General features: G+C 39.6%; 1 pseudogene; it reads left to right on the top strand.

Annotated features, from left to right (window-relative positions):
• Nucleotides 1-4,998: 4,998 nt before the first annotated feature.
• LOC148155253 (uncharacterized) lies at nucleotides 4,999-6,022 on the top strand (annotated as a pseudogene).
• Nucleotides 6,023-9,695: the final 3,673 nt, after the last annotated feature.

Genomic DNA, 9,695 nt, shown 5'->3' with positions numbered 1-9,695 from the left:
CGACTTAAAAAACTTTTTCCAATCATATTGTGGTCCTTGTTTGGCACCTCTCTGTAGTTCACATTCTGCTGTATTTTTAACAGTTTAAAACATTTCTATTGGTTGCTGGCTTCCTGTCTGCTCACATGTGTCCCATCACAGGAACAGAAAACTGCTGCCTCCGTCGTATTCAGTGCTTATCATTTTCCCAGCCGCAGCATAAGCTTCCATTAGCAGGCCATGCTCCTGCCAAACTCTTTATGATTAATCATAATACGTACGAGCTATCATATTGCTCATATCTCTCTCTCTGTTTCGTTTTTTTGTCTGTTTTTACTGTTCTTGTAAAACCATCAGCTGCCTCTGAGCCACATCTGCGATATTTTAGCCTCACAGAAAGAGTTTTCATGACGCTTTTAAAAGCCAAACTTACTTTTCGCCGTTCATTGACAAACAGCCTGTGGAGTTTCAAACAAAAGCCACGGAAACGGCATCCAAGGTATTGTTCGAATTAAATTGCTGGTTCTTCAACCAAATGCTATGTGATTTAGCAACATGTTTAACAAGACTTGCATATCCGGATCAGACAGTTTTACAGCCGCTTGATGTATTATTGAGCAGAAAAACGTGGTGTACGGCGGCAGTTTTCAGACTTGCCAGGTTTCCTCTTCAACACTCTCTGTCAGATCAATTGTTCCCCCGATTTTTCCACCATCTGAGCTCATGTTGCCCTATAATTGGGCGTCATGTGATATTCCCCCGTCGCTGCTGTCGACCACCAAACCAGTGTGGAAATCACTAAGAAGACAGCAGCACTTCCTTAGATCTGACCAAGGCTAAGAGCATTGTGCGCTGTCAGCACAGTGCTGATGTTCTCTCCGCTCAGCTCATCTTCCACTGCATGTATGTTTTCAGTCTCTCTTCATTTATTTTCCTTTCCTCCTGCAGATTTCTCTTCTGTCAGACTGTGTTGGTTGATTCAAAAAGTAGATTTAATTTCCTTTATTAGAGGGAAATGAGCAGAGCAGACATAAGAAACTGCATTTTCCGCAAAATGTCATGGAGGGAGGTGTTCCCAAACACATGAACCACAAGCTTAAAGGGACAGTATGATGTGTTTTCCTGCATCATAGAATCAATCAAATACAATCAAATAATTATGTGACCTTCAGTTGTTATATAAACAATATATAATCAAATATGACTTAAAAGAAATTTGACTTTGTAATTTAACACCTTGTCTCTTTAAAAAACTCCTGCTCTTTGCGAAACTCCACCTTCAGGTAGTCAGCATAACATCATTAGAGAATCAAGACAACACTCCAGGTGTGTTTGTTAATCCGTCAATGAACTGAGTTCAGGTCCTCCAGTCACGTCTACGGCCGCAGTCGTTCCAACATGGTACTTTTCACGTGACACCTCCAGTGGCGGCTCCAGAAATTTTTTTCTGCACGTGCAAAGGGGGAGCTAGGGATTTTACTGAGGATGCTATGACGGATCTTTTTTCCCTATAGTTGTCAACACACAAGAATTAGTATTGTTATTGTATTCAGACTGATTTGCATTTATTTGACGCTTAGACGTCAGCACGAAGGCTTGAGCAGTTAGCCAGATGACTTCCAGATAATATTACATTGATTAAGTTAAACAGCATTTATGACAAAGGGAAAACCCTAGTATTGACCCTTGCGTCACTTAATCATTTGAAGCGCCATGATTTACATCGGAAGTGAGATTCGGGAGTATTGAACTGAGCGGCTAAAGTTAATTTTCCAAGTTGTTTTTGTCAGTTTATTCATGGTTTCTACTTTCTGGAATCAAGCTAATTTGTATGTGAACGTATACACCTGGTTGGGGCTCTTAGACGGCGGTATTTACAGAAGCCTGAAACAGCTAGCTTAGAAACCGACCCATATCTCCTCCCTCCTGAAGTGTTGATCAAATTACCGACTTTGCCTGAGTTCACACCACATGATTTATGTCACTATGTCGTAAACAGCGTTTCCCTTAAACCGGAGCAGCATTAAAAACGTACAGAAGATGAGACGCTAATCATTTTTTTCCATACATGCTAGGCTACATGACGGCATGACATTCTTTCCATGGTTACTGACGGTTAGACGCTACCTTCTCCATTATGCGATATTTGATATCTTTCTAATCATACTTACTTTTAAAGTATATGAACCTTGTATAAAGTGTTCGCTGTAAATCCGTGGTTACACCGAGAGCTGCCAGTCATTATGATTGACGGCTGCTTTCCGCATCTTTCCTCCTTAAAATAAAATGACAGGCTTGGTTTTGACCCTTGTCTGTTTGTGCAGCTGACAGTGCAGCACCTTGTGACCATTTTTACTGCGAAATCAGCTAAATAAAAGCAATATTAGATATACATGTACGTATTTTGACAGGCTTTATCCACCTTATTCCTACACCCCATGCTGCTTTGCGTGAATTATGGGAGCGACTTCCGCTGCAAGCCGGAACTGCCATTTGTTTACATGTTACCCTAACGCTAACCGGCTTTCGTCAGTGCTTGTGGGAACACCAGCGATCAAAGCTTAAATGTGACAATATCGGTTTACCGCAACCTACAGCTATTGCAGGGAGGGATAGCGACTTGAAGAATTGTGGCCATTTCTTCAAGTAGCTACCCGGACTAGCATATGTAGTTACTTCACTGACTCAGTTGCTTCAGATGCAGATGTGGGTTATCTTGAACTTGCTGCAGCCACAAACTAAATGTGGTCTGATTATTAGAGTACAGTCACTAACAGCACAACAGTTACCCGAGCTCCACAAGGGCATCTTACAACACTGTCAGTGGCAAGTTGCTCTCAATAATAGGTTGATGTGTGATTCGGTTCTAGTCCAGTGAAGATTCAACTGTTGCGCAAGATCTGGAATGCAGCAGCTGCGATTATTTCTCTGCTGATTTGCAGCGACACTCAGCAACGGAGAACCTCAAGGTTCTGGTTCTGATTAATTTAACCCTTGTGTGCGCGAGTGTAACCCACATAAAATGGGGATGCCTCTTTAAGAAACAGAGGTTAGGGAAGCTAGTTGGTCTACCTAGCCAATAGGAAGTTTAGTTTCCAGTGCGATTACAGCGGCAGAATGCAGACTGCCGCTGTAAGTCCCGGCCTTCTTCCTCGTGTCTGCAGCATTGTTTGTGTGAGTGGGAGAAATCCGCCATGAGGAGTAAACTGTTAAGCTGTGCAGCGTGAGAGTCCCTGTGTTAAGATGGTTATAGTACTGGATACGAACTCGAAACAAACCCTTTTCCAGATAGAATTGCTGTTTATCATCCGACTTCTAAGCTGGAAGTTGTTAAGTGAGTAAAAAAAGACTGAACTTCAGTTTTTCTGCCGAGCACTGTTAGAGCTAACTCGTTAGCCTCGTTAGCTCTTATTGGCTACTGGTTTCCTCGAAGTTCATCTCGTTCTCCGTTCAGCAAAAGTTAAAGCCTAAATTATAGTATATTCTTACTTTGTTCACGATGAAAGCTCATATTATTGAGGTTAAAGCATGGAAAATATGTCTTGCCTTGTTACATTAATAGCCAGCCTGAGCTGAAGGAAGAGTTTTTAAGAAAGGAAAGGAAAAGATGGAGACAGAGAGTGGAAGAGGGAAAAATAAAACATATCAATGATCTGGGTGAATGAGATAAGAGACATAAGAGAAGACTTTGGAAGCAAAAACAAAAGGAGGCAAGAGAACACAGAAAAAGAGCAAAGGAAGGTCAGAAAAGTGTAGATACCCCACCGCAGAGTCCTGTAGATTTAAATTTTGAAGAACCAAGGAGCAGTAGGCAGTGGGCAGCAGGGGAAAGGGAAAGATCTAAAATGAGGAAAAGGCATTCAAGACAGGTCAAAGAACTAAAAGACAAAATTCACAAGTTATCAAAAGAGAGAAGCACTCTAAAAAAGCGACTTGTACGCATAAAAGAAAAAAAACAGACTTAAAAAGAAAAAAACAAAAGACTCACCTCAGACTAAGACCAAAAAGTTGCTTCAAGGGAGCAAACTAAGGAATCCATTAATCAAAAGATCATTAGTTTTCCACCATGCCTTGACTGCAGAGTTGAAAAGCAATACCGATCATATTCCCAGAAGAAGCAAACTTGTAGCAAAGCACGCACAACTTCCTTTGTCTGGTAGAATTCTCAAGAAATATCGGCTACTTCATCGAGTTCAAGAGTTTGGCTTGACTTACAAAACACTGAGAGAAAAAATGCAAAAACAAAGGAAGCCTAGTTTTCTCCAGCGCATCTCCCGGAGTGTGCACATGTTTTTGGAAAACAATTCAAGGGTGACGACTGACAAGCAAGACACCATCACCAGAAATAAAGTAAAACGTCAAAGAATGATTCTAACTAATACTATGCAAAACCTTCATGGTGTATTTCTCCAACAAAACCCAAATATTACGCTTAGTTACTCATCATTCTGTGCCTTGCGTCCTTTCCACATCACACCTATCAGAGCCTCAGATCAAAAAACCTGTCTGTGTCAGTACCATGAGAATGCTATGTTGATGCTTGAGGTCTTGAAATCATTCAATGCTGTGGCAACCAGCAACCTTGAAGAGAGTTTCAAACTTATCTGTTGTTTTCCAGCAAGTGAGTCTTGTCTTTTGCGCGCTTGCTCCCGCTGTTTAAACAAATGCTCAAGTCTTTCTCCAGAAAAAGGGACAACACCAGTAAAATGGTCACAGTGGAAACGCGTAGAGGAGCAAACAGAAGTTGGAACTCACTTTCACACCAAACTGGAGGAATACACTGGCACCTTGTCAGAGCTTATGTGTCTCTACCAAGACAAATTAAAAAATGAGACAACCACTCATGTCCACTTGGTTCGAAATCAAACCAAGGAGTATCGGAATAGAATAGCAAATTGTGATGAAAATACAGCCATTGTTCATGTTGACTTTTCTGAGGCCTAGAAATGTAAATTCAGCTCAGAAGTACAATCCTGTCACTATGGACAAAATCTCCCGCAGATCACACTTCACACAGGCATGTTCTACACTGGGCAACAAAAAGCAGGATTCTGCACAATCTCAGAGTCAAAGCGTCAGGATGCTGCAGCCATCTGGACCTATATGGATCAAATCCTCACAGATATTCACATCAGATATCCGGCTATAAACACTATCCACTTTTGGTCTGATGGTCCAAGCAAACAATATAAAAATAAGAAGAACTTCTTTCTCCTCTGTGTTGTCCCGCAACGTCTGGGATTTGAGAAAGCTACATGGAATTTCTTCCCAACATCACATGGCAAAGGCGCTCCAGATGGCATTGGGGTGATGGTGAAGAGATGTGCTGAGAGGTCAGGATATTATAGATGGCAAATTATTCTTTGACATGGTGTCCAACAGCTTAAGTGGTGTCAAGCTGCAATTTGTGACAAATGAAGATTTTCAGTCTTATGAGTCTCTCCTCCTGCAAACCCTGAAATCAATTCCAGGAACAAGAAACATTCACCAAGTGCTAGCTCAGGGGAATGTCATCCATTGTAGGATCCTTTCATGTTTTTGCGGAGAGCCACAGATTTGCAAGTGCTTCAGTCCCACCATTCACTGTTTTGGCAACACAACACAGGACCCAGATGTCCATGAAAATTCAACCACTGCTAAAGTTCAGAATCCTCTGGAAATTCTGATGGAGGAAATGGAGAAGGAGCCGAGCAAGACACCTAAAGGAACAACAACTTTGATCCTACTGATGTCCAAAGTGAAGACTGGCTTGTTGTGATGTATGATGGAAAGTGGTGGCTGGCTAAAGCCTTACAAATTGACAAATAGCACGAAGATGTACAAGTGGAATTTTTTTCATCCTCATGGACCAACTCTTAGCTTCAAGCAAAAACAAGGTTGTCGGGAAGTCTGCTTTGTGCCATTTTCGGATGTCCTAGTTAGGCTGAGAAAACCATCCTCACCAGTCCGCACAAGCAGCGCCAGGGGTGTATACTGCATTTCACCAGCTGTTATGGATTTTATTGAAGGAGAATATGTGACACGTCTATTGCCTGGGGATTAAATATACTGACTTTTAAGCGATTTAGAAAGATATGAATTAGTTCACAATATATTTCAAAAAGTTCTGTCTTGTATATTTTTGTTTATATTCATCTTTTACATTTTGATTGAAAATCGTCCTGGTTGATGACTTCAGTGACAAAGGTACATTCTCAAAAATTTAGATGTTCCTTGAAATCTAAATATGGTTATTTCACATTTTTTCTTCATATCTTCACATTCTACAACATTTCAGCATTTAATTCTTCTTAAATGTCATTTCAAGTTCAGTGTTTTCTTTTTACTTACTAGTTTGTCACCACCGTCAGTTTTGTGTCAACACCGTCATGTGCCGTCAACTCTGTCACATGTAGTTTATGTTGCATTTTGTTTAAAATAATATTTATTTTTGTTTCTTGATAGGCATTTGTTTGTGAAATGTCTGAATTCATGTATTTGGTGCATATGTTTTTTTTTTTACTAATAAAGGACACTGTTCATTGTGGTGATTACTTTCAAAATTGTTTTTTGTATCGATTGAACTGGAGTAATTAAATACAGACTAAATAAATGTTTAAATTGTGGTATGATTAATTTCAAAAACATGGACATAATTAAAATAATTAAGACACCACAGAGAGTAAAAATATCAGTCATAAGTTCATTAAAAAATAATTTTATACCTATTTATTTTCGTCTGAAGGTGTTGACAAAGTTCTCAGTCAGATCCAGTAAAAATGTAATTTCAAAGAAAATGCTGCAGCTGGGAGCCTGCACCTTAACATATTTACATTCCCAAAACATTATTTGTCATGTATGAATACATAACTTCAGGAATAAATAACATTTTTGGTGGAAGAATTTTAAAACCATTTTGTCCCTTATCTCAAGAATCACTGATTTGATAACAAATTGATGTCAAATCTGATGTCTACAGAAACATGATTTAAGGATTAAAGCTAGAACAGCTTAATAAAATTCTGTTATTCTGCTGGTCCTGTCTAATGACAGGTCAGGGTTTTTTTATGCTGGATTGTTCCTGAGGTGGATTCCTCCTGTGACTTTGATGGGGAGCCTTCCCACTTGGACTTAGAAAGAACTGGATTCCTTCTTTTCCATTTGGAGTCCTGCTGCACCCTGCGGTGTGGTAGGCCTGTATCACTCACATCTTCACACACAGTTGGTTATGTATGAGACCACTGACTGACATTTTTCATTCTTATTGTTTAATCTTGGAATTTTGGACCTTGCCTTTTGGACCAGTTTTTATGTGGGACTTTATAACTGCTGTGTAGGAAATTCTCCTCATGTGAACGGTGTTGAGTTGAACCTGAATTGGAACTGGAATTGATTAATCTGTTGCCTATTACCATTTAGAATTCAGATTACCAGGGTGCACCCAAAAGATTTAAAACTGAGAACTAGCACTTGGCCAAGTATTATTTCTTGTATTTTATTGTGTGCAATTTTATTTTCATAATTGTGTGTCTTGTACAACTGTTTGTCAATTTTATGGTTTATGTCACTAAAGCCAGTTCTTTAAATTAATTTAACTGCCTTTGTGTGTCATTTAAACACCCCACCATGCTCCGATAGCCGAACCTATTGGCCCATTCATCCAATATATGTATAATACCCTTCCCATCTGTGTTACACGAGGACTGAGGCAAATGTAGAGGACTATGGCAAATGATGCAAGTTTTAAGTGTGTGGGGTCGGTTGGACCCCATTCCTACATACAAGGGTTAAAAAAATCCAGATATTTTATTTTGTTTTATAAATAAAACTCAATCATAATCAATCATAATGATGAATACTCGGATCATGAATTTTATTATTTTTTAAAATTCAAACGAAAAATAAAATTCACATCACACCAAGCTAATGTTGTGTAATTCTGGTGTTTCATACTGTCGGCACAACTCAGATCTATGACAGATCTCAGATCTTCCAGATGTCCCACCCGTCTTTCCCCGTGAATTAGCCAGACTGAGCAACCTACAGTCAACTAGCTTCACAAGGCACACCTGTTAACGGTCGCTCCTTCTCTTTTTATTACAATGTGCACTTGTTACTGAACCAGGTTGGTTTTAGTGACTCGGGCGAGTCCCAAGGATGTTGTTTTAGTTTTGGGCTAAAAGCAACCTATCAATCATTTTCCACATTTTCCTCCCCAGAATCAAACTTCATAGCTATGTTACAACCATCAAAGAACTTTAAGGTGACTCATTAACTGAATGTCCACAACATCTTTTAGATTTTCTTAATGCTAATTATTTTATTAGTAAGGCAATTTTGCAAGGGTCAGTACAGCTTAAATCAGTAACAGAAATAATCAAATAAGTAAAATCAATCATCTAGGCTATCTTTCCCTAATGCTGACATTGAGAACTAAGCAGTAGCAGGAGGAGGAGGTTGATCGACGAAGGCAGGGATCTCTGCAGGTCTGATGAGCTTTCGTCTCTGCTTTGATGGTGAGGTCACACAGGACTTCAGTGCTGGCATGAAGAGTACTGACTTAGAGCAGCAGGTCTCGGGTCTTAGGGTGACTTCCTCTTGTGCGTAGCGGTCCTCAGCTTCTTGTCTTGCAGCTCTGTAGCTCCCTTCTCCTCGTCTCATGATCTTTCTGGTCCACTGAGATGTAGACGAGCTGAGGGAAGGCAGAAGTTCTTCCTCTTTGCCTTTGTTCTTTGTCTTTGCCTTTACCTTCATCTTTGACTTTATCTTCATCTTTGCCTTGGTCTTTGGGGTCTGAACCCAGCTGATGAGAGAAGTGCAATTTGAAGCCACATATTGACGGCTGACGGGTTGGTCCTCGTGCGCAGAACAGTCTTCTGCTCTGTGGCCTCAGCTCTTCTTCAGCTGCAGAGTTCTTTGTCCATCTTGATCTTGGCTCAAAGCTGCCTGTAGGATCCAACCAAATGTTCCTCTTTTGGACTCACCTTTTATAGGGTTTATCTACCCTATAAACATTGGCTAGCACTGTTGCTGTGCTTGTTTTATTGGATGACTGTTTGGACAGATGATCTCATATCCATCACGGTCTTGGAGACATGACGTGATGTCTGTGCTTATGATTTATGGTTGCTCAACAGTTGTCTGCACATCCTTTTCTTTGGAAAGTTTAAGTTCAACAATAAGGCCTTGGTCATCTCTGTTCTCCCATTAGTTCCTCTTTTCCCCTATCCTTTCACCTACCATCTACCTCCAACACGACATCAGTGATCTTTAATTAGTTCAGTTCAATGTCAAAATCACATTTATAACCTTTTAAGTTTCTTTTTGATTCAGCATTCATTTATAATATTATGATAACCATAACTTATTAGTTACTCTTATTATAATCATAATGTGAGTTATTACAGACGGTGTTCTGAAAAGAAACCAAGAATAATCTATTATTCTAATTATTTGATACCAAAGTTACAGTTACTTGTTTTACTTGTATTTCCGTAAGTGTAAGTGTAAGTGTAAGAATTCTTATAATTAAACCAATATACATTTAAGTATTTTACTTTAGGTCTTATTCAATTACTCAAAATGTTTAGATTTCATTCTTTAAATCTTTTATCCTTTGAAATATGGAGTAGTCTGAACTATTTTTATACATATGCAAGCTGGAAACTTACTACTTCTTTTGTCAGGAAACCTGCTCTTCCTGATGCTTAACAGTTCATGACTCCCTCTGTGTCTGA

This window comes from Poecilia mexicana, unplaced genomic scaffold (assembly GCF_051168715.1).
Source record: "Poecilia mexicana isolate PSO_F unplaced genomic scaffold, ASM5116871v1 scaffold_15, whole genome shotgun sequence".
Classification (NCBI taxonomy): domain Eukaryota; kingdom Metazoa; phylum Chordata; class Actinopteri; order Cyprinodontiformes; family Poeciliidae; genus Poecilia; species Poecilia mexicana.
The sequence above is the reverse complement of the archived record's forward strand: the minus strand, read 5'-3'. Positions and strand labels throughout refer to the sequence as shown.